This window comes from Arvicanthis niloticus, chromosome 20 (assembly GCF_011762505.2).
Source record: "Arvicanthis niloticus isolate mArvNil1 chromosome 20, mArvNil1.pat.X, whole genome shotgun sequence".
Taxonomy (NCBI): domain Eukaryota; kingdom Metazoa; phylum Chordata; class Mammalia; order Rodentia; family Muridae; genus Arvicanthis; species Arvicanthis niloticus.
In genome coordinates this window covers 33,996,576-34,015,849 of record NC_047677.1, presented here as the reverse complement: position 1 = coordinate 34,015,849, position 19,274 = coordinate 33,996,576, and the positions used below count along the sequence as shown (strand labels likewise).

Below are 19,274 nucleotides of genomic sequence, written 5' to 3'. Positions count from 1 at the left end.
TGCTTAACTAGTCTTACAATGCTTCCTGGGTCTCAAGTCTTTGGTTCACTGAGAGGGGCACGGCAGGAATCTTGTCCTGGTTACTCCCGCTGACTCGTGCTGATTCGGCAGAGACCTGGCTCTTCTGCTGGATCATTCCACCACTGCTGATTCATGTTTGGCATCCTGACACTACGGAACTGGACTGCTGGTATCCTGACAATGGAGACTGGAATCAACCCCTAAGAACTGTTCTGAACAGGTCCACATCCCACGTCCTATTTACCGTCTTTTCTCCTCTGCTTTTGGATGCTGGGCTAAAAGGGGGGGGGGGTTGAAGCATTTGAGAACCCTTATTAAAGTAGGTTTTGAAAAAATCTAAGCCTCCAAGGAGCCCAGTTTGATTCTCGGCACCCACACTGGCAGCTCACAAGTGCCAGTGACTCAGACCCAGGGCAGTTTTGCTCTGGCCTCACTCATGTTCACAATGCCATGTGCACGTACACATAATTAAATCAAGCAAATCTCTAACAGAAGAGAGTGAATGCACGTGCAGTGGAGCCTATTTCCCATGCAACGTTGTTCCCTGCCCTGGATTAGTTTCATGTTGTCTAAAAGATGGGATCTGATGAGCTTGGGAAAATGCTGTTTTGCAAGCTTAGCCTCCTGCCTTCTCCCACATGCTCCTCCTCTTTCTCCTACTTCTCACGTCTTCTTCTTCTCCTCCTCTTCCTCCTCCTCCCCATCCTCCTCCTCTACTGCTTCTCCTCCTTTTCCTCCTCCTCTTCTCCTTCTTCTCCTTCTCCTTTGTCTCCTTCTCTTCCTCCTCCTCCTCCTCTTCTCCTCTTCCTTCTCTTTCCCCTCCCCTCCTTTCTTCCTCTTCCTCCTCTTCTTTTTCTTCCCCTCTCTTTCTTCCCTCTCTTCCTCCTTCCTCCACCAAACCCATATATATGTGTGTATGTGTGTGTGTGTGTGTATAGTTATATATAGTTTTATGAAGTCCAAACAGACCTCTAACTTACTATATTGTCAAAGACAACCTTGAACTTCTGACTCTCTTGTCTCACATCACAGATGCTGGGATAACAGGCACATGCTGTTAAGAAACCATGATTTCTACTGTGGGAGAAAAGTTATGGCTTGGTGCACACCAGGAAAGGACTTCATCAGCTGAGCCACATCCACAGTTAGCCTTCTATTTTTCTGGTAAAACTATACATGACATAAAATCTACTATTTTTTATCATTTAAGTCTGTGGTAAATACGCCTATTCACAATACTGCACAACCATCACTATGTGTTTCCAGAAACTTCTTACCGTACCGCATAAATGCTTTTCACCCACCTGCAGCCATTAATATAGGAGATATCTATTACATTTTTTCAAATGTTCTTTTTTATGTTCATGAGTGTTTTCCTTGCACATATATCTATAATCATTTGCATGTGTGCTTGCAGAGGCATCAGACCCTAGGTAACAATGTAACACACTCCTGTGAGCTTCTGTGTGGGTGCTGGAGTCCCCTCTGTAGGAGAAGTCAGTGCTCTTAACCGCAGAACTGCCTATCTAGCCCCCATTTTAAAACTAAGCTGGTTATTGTTTTCTAGAAGGTTGTAGCAATAATATCACAAGACCTGGATATTTCTCACTCAGTTCCTTCCAGTAAGCAGCATTTATATGTTAGTTCCTAAAGTGGAAAGTTGAGAGTTCTTTGGAAGGCCAGTTGGATGGTGTTTTGCTGGGGCCAACATGTGAAAGAAAATTTGGTTAAAGTGGACTCAGATGTGAGAGGCTAAGGCAGACTGATGAAGGAACGTTTCACTGAAGCAGACACAGGAGAGAGGATGTTCTGCTAAAGCAAACACATGAAAGGACATGTGATGAAGGAACCATCATTAAACATAAGGTTTGAAAAATTAAAGTTATTTAATTTATGCCCATCTTGGGCACCACCTATAACTTTAACTTTTTCAAATCTTTTTTTTTTTCAATTATTAAGTCTTATATTAAAAAATAAAACATCCCATTTCACATTTTTTTAAAAAAGAGAAGTAGAAGTGTTACAAAACAGCTCTGTTGGTGGGCTGGTGGATCCATTTTGTTGTGCCTCAGCTACACGGTAACTTCTGGATAGTAAGCACACAAAGCCATTGCACCATCTCCCTAACCCCATATAGACATTTTTCTAACTGTAGAAGAAGTTAAGAATTAACTAGCAACGAGCCTCAAAATTTGATTACGAATGTAGGTGCAAAGCTGGTTCACCAAGTCCCTATTCTGGCCCTCAACCCAATGCATTTCAACTAAGGCATCATCTACTTCCTTCTTAATGTTGATTAAGCACTTAAACAGGTAGCGTCCAGCTGCTCCATCCAGGTGATTCCCCGTCTCAGAAGCCTCTCCGTCCTGGGCTCCAGTGATGGAGCCTTTACAACTTTCCATGACCTCCATCCCTCCCCTTTCCTCATCCCTTTCATCCTCCATGGCTTCTGGAATTTCCTCCTGGCACAGTAACTTCTGGCTGAGGCAATGGCTCCCAACAGTAGCAGATTCGCCTTCTGCCACATCAGGCCCACACAAGGCACTCTCTTGGGGGCAATGGACCACGTCATGGCCACTATTCAGATCTTTGGGAGTGGACTTTCTCTCTTCCAAGGCTAAGATGATGTCACCAGGAGCCCGAGGCACCTCCCTCAGCTGCCTCATCCGCTCTCTTCTCTCCCACCTTAAGTGAATCCAAGAGTTTTCTATGGCTGTCAGGAAAAGGCTAACTTCTTCTCTTCCACAGGGAATTCACTTATGTTCCACCTTCAGATCAGTGAGGATGTTTTTCTACCCATGTTGTTACAACCACTATGCCTTCCATTGTCTCAGAGCCCAGAGACGAGGCTTTGAGGGATAATTCTCTCATCACAGACTCCAACACAACAAAAGTAATGGGTTTCCTTGGCTTTTCTAATTATCTTCATTTACTTGGAAGTGACGGTATACTGTGACATCATCATAAAAACTCCAAGCTAAGGCCCATCTCATTGTCCGACCCTGACAAAACTCCGTGAAGATGACTTTAGGAACCCTTTGGATTCTAAGCTCTTCCTTCAGTGGAGCCAGACTGCATTTCTTTCCCAGCATACAGCTATACCACCTTAATCTTTTTTTAAGTTGTAAACTGTCATGGATGATCCTTTTGACAAATTCTAGTTCACCTCCATCTGCCATGATTTCTGTGATGCCTCCTGTATTTACAGAACTGGGTGGAGAGCTTTGAGAATTCCAAGAGTTTACACCCTTGGCTTCCAATTGGTTGGCACAAAAGGGAGGGTTGCACATACAGAAGTCATAGACTATCTCAGACTCTTCCTTAAGTGTATCCACTGCGAGTGTCTTCTGTGGCACTTTCACCACTTTAGTGAGATCGGATAGGTGATTCTGCTCTATATTTTTCTTGGCATAATTGAAGCACATATCATCCACTTCCGTTGCCAGAAAATTCCAGCTGTTTAAGGTTGCTCCAAGCAAGAGACAGATGCAGGACGCCCCGGTCCCTATGTCAATTTCTCTTTGGAGAGTAGTTTTGTCAGACCAATCAGATCTTCTACCTGGTGACTATAGTTAAGTCTCAAGGGGACTGTGGGAATTAGTCTTTCCAAAGGAATATCAATAGAAAGTCCAAAGTCCTCTCTCAGGAGAGTACAAGTCAGAGCTCTGACTGTTTTGGGGTCTTCGAAATTAAGACTTACTCTCCCATTCAGATTTATCTGAATATGCTGCTTAAAATCTGGATATTTGGATGCCAGATATGAGAAGTCAGGTGGCTTGTCCTTGTATCTATGATTTGCTGAGAGCCATCTTGTAAGTCAATGCAGTAGCCGAGCAGCGTGTGTGGCTGGGCTTGAAAAAGCCCAGAATCCCAACCTAATCACACAGCCAAGCTCCTAAAAAACGCAGATGCTACGCTCCAAGCGCTCGGACATCTTGTGAAGCCACTCAGCACCGTGATTGGATAGGCTACTCTAACGAGACTTTTGGCCAAGCCTAAAGCTCAAACCTTATTTTTTTTTTATTGGATATTTATTTACATTTCAGATGCCATCTCCTTTCCCCGTTTCCCCTACCTAGAAAACCCCTATCCCATACCCCCTTCTCCTTTTTGCTTTTATACAATTTTTTAATGTTAACCAATGGCTTTATAAATTTGGTAATGCTCAATATCAATCAGAAGTGTAACCTAATACCCAACCTAGATATATCAACTAGCTTTGACTGGCGGAGACATGTGAACATCTGCCTCCATGTCTGGCCCCACTCTCTCTTTCTCTCTCATCACCTAGCTCCTCCTCTCCTTCTCTTCCTCCTCTCCTTATTCCTCCCACCTTAGCTCCTCCTACATATCACCTTTCCTGTTAAAATAAAACTTTTCTCTCAAAATACAATTAGAGCATAACTATACCAATTTATGTCAGTAAGGTGCAAGATAGACCTAATACCCAGTCCATCATTTTGTTGACTAAGCAGAACCTCTCTCATCTCTCCTAACTAAAGACTTATTTTTGAACCTGGCTTTTTTTTTTTTCTTGGCTTTAGAATGAATGTCAGTTGAAAACCATCCTTTCAAATCTTTCCTCTCAAAGTAAATAGCAAGGATTGGCTATAAGACTATAAGTTTTCAACCCCATCAGAAATCCAGAATGACTGAGTTAACTGAAATTATGGGAAGCACAAAGCATAGCTTCTAAAACATAGCCAATTTATAGAGACCGCTGAACACCTGGACAGTCCCTATACTACAGAACGTCAGAGCATCTGTTCTTCTGCCTTCTGGCCCAGGATCATCTGACAGACCTAGTGATGCAGAATTATTAAGGGCTGATTACTCTGTCTTGGCAGATATAATCAGTGGACTTCTGCAAGTGTGTCCTTTTCTGGACAGTAATTTGTCTGTAGACGGAAAGAGGCAATTCTTGCCTAGTGGCTATCTCACCACAATTGGAATAACTCCAAAGATGCTCAATTTCTTCTTAGAATCCAAGACAGGAAGCTGTCAGGAGCAGACAGGTCTCTAATCAAAATGAACATTAATACAGAAATGTTTGTCATGTCAATTCTGTGGATTTCTGATGTTTTGAAAACCAACTATTTATGTAAGGCAATCTGGACTGTTGTCTGTTAACTCCTCTCAGCTATTTCTAAAGAAAATATAGAAAACACCCTAACAATAAACTCAAAGCCATGAATTTGCTATAGGCCCTTAACTCACAGTCTAACCATCTTAAATAAGTTAAAAAAGTTAAAGAAGGACTGGGTCTAAGCCTTGTATTCCTAAATGTGTTATACAGGCGCAATGCCTATGATAGCAACAATATTCATCTCACTTTTATATTTATAAGAAGCTCGTACCAATGAAAACCTTAAATTTGAAATCAAAGTAAATTTTGTACCATTTAAGAAATTATAACTTCATCTTAATAACAATTTTACATATTTCTACCAGTAGGTTATGGCTATGCAATATAAATCCTACCTAATCCTCCTTGTTCCACCAAAACCACTACTTTTCCATAGAAAGACAGCCCAATATTAACCACCTCAGTCCCCAAGCCCAGGGAATAGGGGTGCCGTCTCTTCATTAACTTCTTCAAGCTGATTATGGTGTTGAGATATTAGAAGAGGGGTTGGGGGAAGAGTAAATTGATAAGCCCCTGACACTGTGTCTTCACTGCATCCAGCTGGAATTCCAGGACATCAGAGGTTCAAGCAGGTCTGCTCAGCTTGCCTGATGAGTAGATACACCAAGGCTATGTATTCTGCAATATACAATTCTCAAAACAAATTTTAGTATCAAGATAATTGTTTGTTTGAATTCTGGAATCTAGTCTTCTGGTGGCCTGCCTCTGTCATGTCTAATCCATATAATTCTGGGATTTTCTATAAGGGTGTGCTCCCACCATTCTCCCATTTTTGCCTTCCTGCTCTCAAATTTCCCAACATCAGGGAATCCAAACTTTCGGGCACCTAGTTCCACTGATGCCTAACCCCTTACCCCATTCTCCCCCCCCCCCCCCCAATTACTATGAGGGTGTGCTCCTACCATCCTCTCATTCCTGCCTCCCTGCTCTTGCAATTCCCCAACACTAGGGAATCCAAACTTTCAGGTACCAAGGCTGTCCACTTCCACTGATGCCTGGTAAGGCCACCCTCAACTATCTATACAGGTGGAGCCATGAGTCCCTCCCGCTTTGTGTTCTCAGATTGAAGATTTTAGAATGGCTACTCCAGCTTGTTTCTTAGGACCATTTGCTTGAAAAATTGTTTTCCAGCCTTTTACTCTAAGGTAGAGTCTGTCTTTGCACTGAGGTGGGTTTCCTGTATGCAGCAAAATTCTGGGTCCCGTTTATGTATCCAGTCCATTAGCCTATGTCTTTTAATTGGGGAACTGAGTCCATTGATGTTAAGAGATATTAAGGAACAGTGATGGTTGTCTCCTGTTATTTTTGTTATTAGAGGTGAAGTTATCTTTGTGTCCCTATCTTCTTTTGGATTTGTTGAAAGAGGGTTACTTTCTTGCTCTTTCTAGGGTATAATTTTCCTCCTTGTATTGGAGCTTTCCTGCTATTATCCTTTGTAATGCTGGGTTTGTGGAAAGATATTGTGTAAATTTGGTTTTGTCATGGAATATCTTGATTTCTCCATCTATGGTAATTGAGAGTTTTTCTGGGTATAGTAGCCTGGGCTGGCATTTATGTTCTTTTAGGGTCTATATGACATCTGTCCAGCATCTTCTAGCTTTTATAGTATCTGGTGAGAAGTCTGGTGTAATTCTGATAGGTCTGCCTTTATATGTTACTTGGCCTTTCTCCCCTACTGCATTTAATATTCTTTCTTTGTTTTGTGCACTTGGTGTTTTGATTATTAATGTGACGGGAGATATTTCTTTTCTGGTCTAGTCTATTTGTTGTTCTATAGGCTTCTTGTATGTTTATGGGCATCTCTTTCTTTAGATTAGGGAAGTTTTCTTCTATAATTTTGTTGAAGATATTTATTGGTTCTTTAAGTTGGGAATCTTCACTCTCATCTATACCTATCATCCTTAGGTTTGGTCTCCTCATTGTGTCCTGGATTTCCTGGATATTTTGTGTTAAGAACTTTTTGCATTTTGCCTTTTCTTTGACAGTTGTGTTGATATTTTCTATGATATCTTCTGCACCTGAGATTCTCTCTTCTATCTCTTGTATTCTGTTGGTGATGCTTGTGTCTGTGACTCCTGATTCCTTTCCTAGGTTTTCTATCTCCAGCGTAGTCTCCCTTTGTGATTTCTTGATTGTTTCTACTTCCATTTTTATGTCCTGGATGGTTTTGTTCAATTCCTTCACCTGTTTGTTTGTGTTCTCTTGTAATTTTTAAAGGGATTTTTGTGTTTCCTCTTTAAGGGCTTCTACCTGTTTACTTGTGTTCTCCTCAAATTCTTTGAGAATGTTATTTATGTCCTTCTTAAAGTCCTCTATCATCATCATTAGAAGTGATTTTAAATCTGAATCTTGCTTTCCTGGTCATATGGGGATTTCAGGACTTTCTACTGTGGGAGAACTATGTTCTAATGATGCCAAGTACCCTGGGTTACTGATGTTCTTGCACTTGCCTTTTGCCATCTGTCTCTCCTTAGTGCTACCTGCCCTGTCCCTGACTGAAGCCTGTCTTTCCTATTATCTTGGTTGTATCAGAACTTTGTGGGGTCGGTGTAACTCCTGGGGTAAGCGCTGGGGCCCAAAATCTGCTCAGTGCTCAAGTGCAGACAGGATGCTGCCCAGGTTAGAGCTCTGGGAGTCCCGTTTCCTCTGGGTTCTTAGAGATTGGGGGCAGAGCTGCTGCCCAAGATCTGCTCAGTGCTCTGGCCCAGACCAAAGGGCACCAGTGCTCCAGGCCAGGAGTGACTTCCTGGGTCCTTGTGGGTCCCAGTCACTTCCTGTTTGGGGCAGGCCTTGCTGTCTGCTTACCTAAGATACTGCCCAGGTTAGAGTTCCTGGGAGCCCCGCTTCCTCTGGGTTCTGTGTGATTGGGGACAGAACTGCAGGCTTGGATCTGCTCAGTTCCTGGGCCCAGCTCAAACCTTATTTTTAATGTTGGTTCTTCAATGCTTTAACCTCCCTTATAGCCCACCACCCACCAGAGATTATAGGAAAGAAAAGGCATTAAAAATATAGACCAGTTTAGAAAGGTTTTTTTGGAACGACTCCTGTCTATGTTGTCTGGAAGTCAACAATTCAGTTCACAGGTTAACAGACAGCGTTTGCAAATATTTCATAAATACATCAACAGTCCAGTTCGATAGAGTCAGCTTAGCAACAGGGATAACATGGCCTAGCAGAGACAGCAAGGCCTCAACCTCAGCTCGAATCAACAGGAGAGACCAGCAGGAACACCAAGAAAAGTTCTCAGCTGTGCCTCTCTCAGGGAAGAGAAGATCAGTGAAGACAGGAGACCCATACATGTTGTACAGCTAGCTATACTAACAAGCCAAGCTCTCCACCTGTCATTCCATGGAGTCCTATTTATAATCTCCAAACATCACATGTCCTCCATGTGCCTTGCCTCAACCTGGGTCTTGGCTCAGCAAGTGTCTTACCTTAGCATGTACATCCAATCAGCCGGAGTCCACAGAAGTGACAAGACACTACAATATGCCAACAGAAGATTATTTTCTTTGCTACGTTTCTCTCTGTAGCGTTCCAATAAATACAGCACAACTACACAATACAAGCAGACCAGTACACACACACACACACACACAGACACACGCACACACACAGAGAGAGAGAGAGAGAGAGAGAGAGAGAGAGTGAGAGAGAACAAAGATTCCTTCATCACATGTCCTTCCTCCGAATGCTTGCCTTAACAGAATATCCTCTCTCCTGTGTCTCCTTCAATGAAACACTCCTTCACGAGTTTGCCTGAGTCTTTCCCACCTATGTCCACTTTCACGTGTTTGCTCCAACAAAACACCATCTAACCGACTTTCCAAGAAACCCTTACGTTTCCACTTCAAGTCCCTTTGTGTTGCTAGTAAGGAAACAAAAAGGAACATGCTCTAGGTGGTTTATAAACAGCAGGAAGCCACCTAGAGGAAGTCTAAGAGATTCTGTACTGGGGGAAACTATACTTCCGGCTTCATAGACAATGATGTGTGTAGTTCTGAGCGTTGTATTGTGTGTGTAATTATGAACCTGTCAAGAAAGACCTACTGTGATGTATGGAAATATCCCATCCTATAAAATGCTCTCCTCTGGCTGAGCTCTTTCTCGGTTGTGCTACTGAGCCTGTCTGCAGAAGTGCTAGCTTTGGCTGCTCTGTTTTTTTTTTTTTTTTTTTTCTTAACTATTCAGTTGGTTTCTCTTTATATGTTGTTGTTTTTTAAAACTTTTTTTGTTTTCTAATTTCTTTCACCTGGCATAGTTCTCACACAAGCATTGTTCTGGCGGCTGTTGTAAAGTCGCAGGTGGGTGGTTCTTATATCTGTGTCCTCTGGTGCTCTTTTCTCTCATTTCGAGCTCGGGTTTTCCTAGCTCCTGGTCATGTGAGAGCTCCCAGGTTACATGCTGGGGGTTCTTGAGCATTAGGATATAAAAAGGTATTTATTTCACTTTCTGCTTTTACAGGTTGCCTTGAACACTGCTTTGCCCAGGGAAAGTAAATTCTGCTCACTACCACTAGGGGGCAGTGGACCTTTAGCCTCCTTCCTTCTCTATGGATAGGGCCTTGACATTCTTTGAACCTCCGTGTCCTTGTTCAGTGTCTGCTTATGCTTGCTTTGTGTGCAGTTCTCAGAGCCCTGGCTGTACTTGGTGAGGCTGTACTTAGTGATGTGGTTGTACTTGGTGAGGTGACTGTACTTGGTGAGGTGGCTGTACTTGGTGAGGTGGCTGTACTTGGTGAGGTGGCTGTACTTGGTGAGGTTTTCTGTACTTGGTGTAGCTGTACTTGGTGATGCAGCTGTACTTGGTGATGTGGCTGTACTTGGTGATGTGGCTGTACTTGGTGTAGCTGTACTTGGTGATAAAGCTGTACTTGGTGATGTAGCTGTACTTGATGAGGCGGCTGTACTTAGTGATGTAGCTGTACTTATTGGTCATATGGCTGCATTTGATACTGTGGCTGTATTTAGGTCAATGTATTTGTGATGTGACTGTGCTTGCTGTGGCTGTACTTGGTATGGCTGTCCTTGGTGATGTGACTTATACTTGGGGAACTGACTATACTTAGTGATGCTGTACTTGGTGAGGTGACTGTACTTGGTATGGCTGCACTCGGTATGACTGTAATTAGTGATATGGATGTACTTGGTGATGTAACTTATACTTGATGAGTTGACTATATTTAGTCATGCTTTACTTGGTGAGGTGACTGTACTTGGTGGGCTGTACTTGGTTATGTAGTTGTCCTTGATGCTGTGGCTGTACTTAGTGTTTTAGCTATACTTGGTGTACTTGTACTTGATGATGTGGCTGCACTTGGTGTGGTTATCATGGTGATGTGGCTGTACATGTTGTGATTGCACTTGAAGTGTGATTGTATTTGGTCTGGCTGTACTTGTGTGGCTATACTTGAACATGGTTGTACTTAGTGGTGTGACTGTGCTTGGTGATGTGGTTGTACTTGGTGTGGCCTCTGGCTGTACTTGGTGAGGCTGTACTTGGTGATGCAGCTGAATGTGGTAAGGCTGTATTTGGCATGGCTGTACTTATTCTGGTTGCACTTGTGTGGGTAACCCAGTGCTCTTACTGCACTTAGTTAGGCTGTGCTTTGTGAGGCTGTACTTAGTAAGGCTGTATTTGGCATGGCTGACTTGGTCTGATTGTACTTGGTGTGCCTGCACTTGGTCTGACACAAAGTGAATATTCATGCCACCTTAATCCTGAGTCACAACTTCAAGGATAATTTTATTTTTCTTCAATTTGCTCTAAGTTGGTCCATCAAAATATCTAAGGAAAATTACATACATGCAGTGGTCTTTGCTTTAAGGTTTGGGGTACTTGCGGTCCTAAAGAAACAAGTACTTTGCCATGAATTACTAACAGCTCCTACCAGGTACAGTCATATCAGACATTTTGTTACAAGTTTAAGTTCTTTTATCCTTTTATCCTTAAGAACCAGATATTTCTTTTCTTTTCTTAGCTTCAATTTAAAGAGTCTGCTTGGAAAAGAACATTAAGAAGGCAGGAGAGAAGGCTCAGTGGTCGAGAGCACTGGATGCTCTTCCAGTGGACCTGGGTTCATTTCTAAGCATCCACAAGGCAGCTCACATCATCTGTAAGAGCAGTTCCAGGGGACCTGATGCCTTCGCCTGACCTTTGTGATTCCCAGGCATGCACATGGGTAGTACACAGACACGCAGGCAGACAAAACACGCATACACATAAAATAATGTTTTAATAAAAATTTTAAAATGTTTTATAAATATCATAAAGACTTAGGAGTGAGGCTCTCAATCAGGCTGTCTGCTCTTGACAGAGCAGAGTTACTCTGGAAAGGCACACAGTGGCGTTGATTGTTAAGTAAAGGCTTTATCCAGGGGACAGAAAACAGCATGCTGCAAGCCTTATTTTCCCCTCAACTAGAGTCAGGCTGCTGAGTTATGAGCGTTAACCACCATGTCCCTGCCAAGGTTGAGTGCACTTCTTAATTACAGGCCAAGTTCTGCAGGAAAATCTACTTGTACTAGAGATGCAGACAAACCACAGCCTCTCCCAGGGATGGAGTGATTCCCACGATAACTCCAGAGTTAGTAAATAGATTTAATGATGTTTACCTTTAATTCATAACCTAAAGACTGTTCAAGGAATGATAAACATTGGTACTGGGCAAATTCTTTCATGTCAGATAATATTTCAATTTATGAAGGCTTCATTATGTATTATAATGACTCATCCCCACAATGCGGCATTAAAAAAACCACAGGCAAAATACAGACAGAATGATCTGGAATCATTGCACCACAGTGAAACTTTAATCATTGACTGGCATGGCTGTGCTCACTTTTAAACCCAGAAGTCATGAGGCAGAGGCAGGCAGATCTTTTCAAATTCAAGGACACGCTGGTCTATGTAGTGAGTTTTAGATCATGTATGTAGACTATATAGTGAGACTTACTCTTAAAACCAAAAGAAAAGCAAGCAAGCAAGCAAACAAACAAACAAAAAAAACCCCAATTATTCATGAAACTGAGCGGAATAATAGTCATTGGGCCACTCCCGCGGTGTGATGACTCTGTAAAAGTTGAATCCTTTACTGAAATACTAACATATTTTCCTGCCTATAGCTTGTTTTCTGAAGATAAGTAATGTCCAGATGAGACATTCCTAAGCTTTCAATGCTTCTAATTACAGTGAATGGCCAGTATTTTGTCTGAGGTTTAAAAAAAAAAACAAGAAGACATAGGACTCCCTTACCGGTCTATGGCAAGAGAAGAGCATTCTCGGTTTTATTAAGTTCATTCTTGTTGTAATATGTAGAGCTTGACACCCCAGAATGGTGTCCTGAGCTTCACAAGGGTCATAAATTTAGAGGAAGAGATGATTTCTGAAGCATTGAGATATTGTCTCATGTATTCAAATCCTTGAACATGATCATGAGTAGTAGAACCGAGAACGAAGGCGAGGTCTCTCTCTGGCTAAGTCAGCTGTGTGTGCTCAGGATGGAACTGTCAAAATAGGAACATCACACACTTGAGAAGAAAACACAGGAAAGAAACAGGAAGAGGGAAAATGTGAGTATTACATTAGACTCGGATTAAACACAGTAACCTCAAAGGACCTGTCTAACTGTACAAAGATGAAACCAGAAGTGTCATTTTCAAGCCCTCCAATCAATTTAAAGAGCAGAGTTTACAATTACCATATGGTACACTGACCCAATTTTCATAAATAATTTGAATGCTGCTTTTAAAGGTAGCAGCTTTGGAAGGAGACAGATTCTTCTGAAAGAATCAGTCAGGGTCCCCGTGCCATCTCCATAGCAACTGTAAGCTGGTTACAGGGCTGGGTGATGGGAGATCCAGGGAAAGAAAGGAAACCACTTTAGGTTGTTTATCCAGCTCAGTAAAAACAATAAAAGCTGGGATCCTCATCGGGTTTCCTAATTGAGACCTCCCGGAGCCCTGCATGGTTTTATCAAGACCATCCAAACAACGAATTCCCAACCCGGTACCCTTGAACACCCAACAATACCCCAAGGAAATCAGCAAGGCTCCCAAGCTACGTTCAGTGTTTCACACAGCCTAATAATTCAATTAGCACGTCTATCTGGGTAGCAGCTATACATTTGGGAGGTACATTATCCAAGACCTAGGTGGTGCCAGGTGCAGACACAACAAAGCTTAAAACCAAGAGGGGTGTTTTACTCTTTATTCAAGATGTGATGTCATAAGATACTTATTTAGTCGGCAATCTTATCAGTTTCTCTTGACTACCTTTCCTTTCCTTGTCTTCTACCGTTACCAACACTGAATTGCCCACTCTTGAAATCCTAAAATTCTTTTCCTCTGACACACGTGAAAATATCGCTCCTTAATTCCCAGTGTCTTCTCCCTCTTGGTTTTATATCTCTTTAATCCGTTTCCCCTTCTCTCTGCACCTGAGTCCCTTTCCCACCTGTTCCGGATCTTATCTTTCCTGTATCGGTCTCATTCTAGTGGTGGAAGAAACACGGTTCAGGGCTAGTGTAGGGACCGAACAGACAGAATAAGCGTTGGCATCGTGACCATAAGTGAATATGTGTATAAAACGGTTAATCACTAGAATACGGTACAATGTCTCATCTACTAAACTGCAATGAGAACATCCATTTGTAGTGATTTCATTATCCCACTTACAAGTAGCCTGTGGTACCTGTTGGGATCTCCAGGGCACCGTCCCATGTAGTTTTTTTAAAACATTGTTTTTAGTCACACTTTGGCAGGGTCTCATTAAGCCTGGGAAGGAGACAAAGGCCTAGCTAGCTCCTTCACACCCTTTTATAAACTCTCTAATTCTTTCACTGAGGCCTCGTTCCTATGAGATAGTCATTTCCTTAGGCCTGGCGTTCTAGTCTATCACCTTAGAGTAGAGGTTACATTTCCACAAATGAGTTCTGTGGGTATGGATATTCCTTTCCTTGGGATGAATTGTATCCCGCTTTAACTGAGTCGAAAATATCCCAAGTAAAAATTTCATTCAAATACCTTTGACTACTGAACACCACAGCACAGCGGCATGGTCCAAGTAGACAATCCTCTTGTGATCTAATAACTGAGGTCACATCGCCCAGCACGTGAGAGAGCCTCACATCATAGTCATTAGCCTTGAGAAAAGTCCAGACTCAAGATTCAAACTATCAGGTCTGCTGACCACGTATTGTCTTTGCACCATCCCACGCTGAAGTTGGACCATTCCATGCTGGAGACTATCCTCAAGTGCTCCCCCCCCCATTCCTCCTTAAAACATCCCTCAGCATCCCACAGAACTGTGGCCTCCTTCAGTTAACTCCACGTTAGGATTAAATAACAAGCCAGGGGACCAGCGTAAAACAGCCCCTTTCTTGTGGCTCTTCTGTTCTCTCGTTTGTCTTTTCTTCTTAATCGAGACATTAACATTGTAACCAGCTACGAAGGGGCATGAGGGAAGTACAAGGATAAACTCACGCTTCTCCGTGGTTTGTTTTGTGCCATCTGCAGTGCGTTTTGATTCTGGCAGCCTTTGTTCAGTCTGTTTCCCCCAAGCAGGTCAGTCTTGAAGCGATGTGTGATTTTTATTTTCTCTGGGTACCAACCAGAGAAAGTATCTTTCAACATCTGGTACTTCTTTATAAGCTGGAGAGAGAGAGAGAGAGAGAGAGAGAGAGAGAGAGAGAGAGAGAGAGAGAGAGAGAGAGAGAGAGAGAGATCATGAAAAAGCAATTACTAGGCAGGAAAACAAGGGCTTGGTGCTCTTACGAAGGAAGAAATATTTAAAGAAAAAAATGTTTCAAGAAACAAACAAATGAGACATTTGAACACAGAAGATATTTCTTTCCCCTGGCAGGTTATTGTCTGTGGTGTATGTAAAATGATCTCCCCAAACATTGTGCCACAAAGCTGAAAGCTCTCAGATGCTCACACATAGGAGCCACCCAGAGAGGACCAAAAGGGCACTGAATTATGTTAAATGGGTCGTGGCCAGACAGAGGACATTTCTATGAAGACAAATGATCACTACCTTCAGAGCACCCCCACAAAGGAGGGGAAAGGGTCTATAGAAAGAGTCTATAGGTAGTGGTGACCACAGGCAAGTGCCCTGATCCAACAGATGTCTTGTAGCGAACAGCAGAGACACTGCTGAGCAGGCTGGAGGGAAACCCACCAATCTCACAGATGCCTTGTGAGGTCAGAAAAAAAAAATGAGAAGGAATAGCAAAAATTCAGCAGAAATCATTCATTCATCAAGGAACATTACATAGATCTCTCATCCTGTCACAAGACACCTGGCAAAAGCCGCTTAAGGAAGAAAGAATTCATTTTGGCTTCGGTTGAAGGACATGATCCATCATGGTAGACAAAGCTTGGGGTTTTAGAGGGCCTGTACTCTGCTTCCGAGATGGTGCCTTCCCTCTGTGTCCTCACCATGATAGAAAAGGTCTTGATATTTAACTCGGTCTAGCTTCAAACCTACAATCCTCTTAGCGCAAAGTTCTCCAATTCAGGGATTAAAACTGTGCCAGCATCCTTGGCTTATGAGCCTATGATGTGGGGTTTTTTGTTTGTTTGTTTGTTTGTTTGTTTGTTTGAGTCAGGGTTTCTCTGTGTAGCACTGGCTGTCCTGGAACTCACTCTGTAGACCAGGCTGGCCTTGAACTCAGAAATCTGCCTGCCTCTGCCTCCCAAGTGCTGGGATTAAAGGTGTGTGCCACAACTGCCCGGCTCCTATGATGTTTTTGATACTCGTTAATTTCTACTGCAAGCCAAACTTTATGTTAAGACCTGGGTGTGTGCACAGTGTGTGTGTGTGTGTGTGTGTGTGTGTGTGTGTGCCCAACACTAATCTTGGCTCTTGAATTCAAGGTCTATATATTGAGTTGGAGAGAGATAGAGGCAGCACATACAACTCATAAAATATTTAAAGTCCAAATGGAAAACATAATGTGTGAAGAGATACTACCTGGGAGGAACTGCTTTAGAATGTCTGTGGATAATAGTGGTGTTGTGGATGGCTCTCTCAGTTCGGATGCCACCAGAGCTGAGACTTGGGGGCAATTGTAAGAATTTAGGAAGAGAAAATCAGGTACGGAGGAGTTCAGACCACACAGAAGCAAAGGCTCGAAATGTGAGACTGTGACAGTGAGATGGAGTGACAGCCGGGACAGACTCCAGAGACCATGTCAGGGTCCAAGGGTATGGCTCAGTGGGCTAAGAGCCTCCTGCAAAGACATGAGGGTAGAATTCAGATTCTAGAACTCAGAATAAAGCCTGGTGGTGCTGGCAGTCCTCTCATAATCCCAGAGTGTGGGAGATGGAGTCAGGCAATCCCTGGATAAGCCAGAAGAGCCAAACCTGAGAGTTCCAGGTTCAACAAGAAGCTTGCATACATATATTGTCAGGAGCCAGTTTTTGCCTACTTCTATGAGTGCCTGCCTACCAGGCAGAGTCAAGGCAGGTCAGATTTCCTGTTCTGCTAACGCATGGAACTATAAGAGGGGATACACTTGAAGCTCAAGGTGAAGGGATGAATGTTCTGGTAATCATGGAGGAAGGAGCAAGGAGAAACAGGGAAGCCTCTGGATGGGAACAGATAGCAAATGCGCGTCAACCACTGTCTCTGCTAGCTTGTGACTTTGTACTGTACTGTAAAGTATAGAAAGGCTCTGAGAAATACATTTGGGGCTGGTGTGGTAGAGATCTGCAGGCCTCCCGATTTCTAACTTTTGTCTCTGAGTCTTCTTTTCTCTCTTTCCTATAATCATCCTTACTCTCCACCTCAGAGGACTGGTAGACCTTGCACTGGCAGGACCAGTGCAATATATCAGGTACAGGTCTGTGAAGAGAGATTTTTGATGTCAACCTTAGACCTCCACAGGAATTTGTACACTTCTACATGCACAACCACTCACATGTCAGCACCATACATGCACGCGCGCGCACGCGCACACACACACACACACACACAGGCATAGACAAAAAGTACTGTCATATTAGGCAAGACTTATTGCTTGCTGTACAAGTTCAGGAGCACAATGCAGGAAATCTTTTTAAAAGGCCCCTTTGTTTCCTCATATAATGAATTCTAGTAGTAGGAAGACTGATAGCAGCTTTCATTAAGGAGACTTACATTTCTCCCAGGTACTCAGTGCGGTCCACCTTTGAGATATTAGTAAGCTCAATTATTAGAACTCAATCCCTAACCTGAAGGCAGAGGTTGTGTGTTTCTGAGGGTATCAACTTTCTTGCACATATGGAACACATAATGAAGATTTTGAATTGAATATCAACCAGTATTTTAACAATAACATTACTACCAACATTATTGAATGCCTACTATATTCACACCCTGTGGAAATGTCATGATTTAGAACTCCTGTTAGGGGAGGAGGGTCTGACCATCATTTTCATCTTACAGGTAAAATAACAGGGGCTTAGGAAATACCTTAGTTAGGGTTTTATTGCTGTGTAGAGACATCATGACCAAGAACACTGTTATAAAAAAAACCATTTCATTGGGGCTGGCTCACAGTTTCAGAGATTCAGTCCATCATCATCATGGTGGAAGCATGGCTGTGTCCAGGCAGATGTGGTTCTGGAGAAGGAGCTGAGAATTCTACATCTTGATCTACAGGCGGCAGAAGAAGATTGTGTGCCACATTGGGCTTCGCTTGAGCATAGGAGACCTCAAAGCCCGCCCCCACAGTGACGAACTTTCCCTAACAAGGCCACACCTCCTGCAATAAGGCCACAACTCCTAGGGGTGCCATACTTCTGATGGTGCAACCATTTAAACACATGAGTCTATGGCATGGATTGGGTGTTTAGGTTGGGGGTAAGGGGGGATGGGAGAGTGGGGTGGGTGTGGTGGGGCATTCTTATTCAAACCACCATAGGGAATGTTACAGTTTGAATGTGAAATCTCTTGCACTGGCTTAGGTGCTTGGTTTCCGGATGGTGGCACCATTTGGGAAGATCATGGAACATTTTGGAGGTGGATCGTTCCTGGAAGAAATACAACACTAGAAGTGAGCCTTGAAGGTTTATAACCCAGTCCCTCTCCCCTTGCTCTCTGGGCTTCCTGACCGACAAGGCAATGTGAACAGCTGATTTCTCGCTCCCAAGGCCATGCCTGTGTGTTGACCTATCTCCTCTGGACCTGTGAGCAGAGTAGACCCTACTTTTCTTTCTTTCTCTTCTTTTCTTTCTTTCTTTCTTTTTTGGTTTTTTGAGACAGAGTTTCTCTGTATAGCCCTGACTGTCCTGGAACTCACTCTGTAGACCAGGCTGGCCTTGAACTCAGAAACCCACCTGCCTCTGCCTCCCAAGTGCTGGGATTAAAGGCATGCGCCACCACTGCCCGGCTAGACCCTCCTTTTCATAAGTTGCTTGTGCTAGCTTTACTTCTCTGTCACAGCTATGAGAAAACACAGCGAGTTAATGACTCAGGAAGTTATGCAGCCATGCAGTAGCTGGAAGAAGTTCTTCCACAACTTGGATCCCCCGGCTTGCTCTTAGGAGCGTCACTGTGTGCCTCTGTAAGTGTAAGAGCCCCAGAGGCTGATGCTCTCTCTCTCTGGACCTTCATTTTTAACCCTTCAGAAAGTTTACGATTTGTCAAAGCATTCAGCAGAGTGTATCCAAGCTCCGTGCCATCTTGTAGGCACTACAGCCTCTTCCGGGCATCACCCTTTAAATGTTTTCTTGTCCCTTAGAAGAGATTCGCTCTTTGAATTCAGCACACGCTGTCTTGCATTAGTGATTTATGTCATCTCTAAAATACTGTTGTGCTCAACAACATCACAATATATTGTGTGACAGCAGGAGTCAAGACGGGGAAAAAAGGGTCCATTCATTACAGTGCCAGCTGAAACACAGATAAAAGAATAAATATTTGCCAACTACTAAGGAGCCCAACTCAATAGGGAGAGCGCCATTGTGCTTCTGATCCTGCGGGAATGCCAAACAATGCAAAACTGGGAGAGAAAATAAAACCTAATTGAGTGTTTGACTTCATTACATTAATACATCTCCGCGGTGTTCATTTAATCAGACAATTACAAGTGACAAGATAAAGTAGCACTGAATTCCCTCCA

The 19,274-nt window shown here is 43.1% G+C and overlaps 1 pseudogene; it reads right to left on the bottom strand.

The window, feature by feature from the left end:
- Nucleotides 1–2,189: 2,189 nt before the first annotated feature.
- On the bottom strand, nucleotides 2,190–10,105 carry LOC117724244 (RNA N(6)-adenosine-methyltransferase METTL16 pseudogene; annotated as a pseudogene).
- Nucleotides 10,106–19,274: the final 9,169 nt, after the last annotated feature.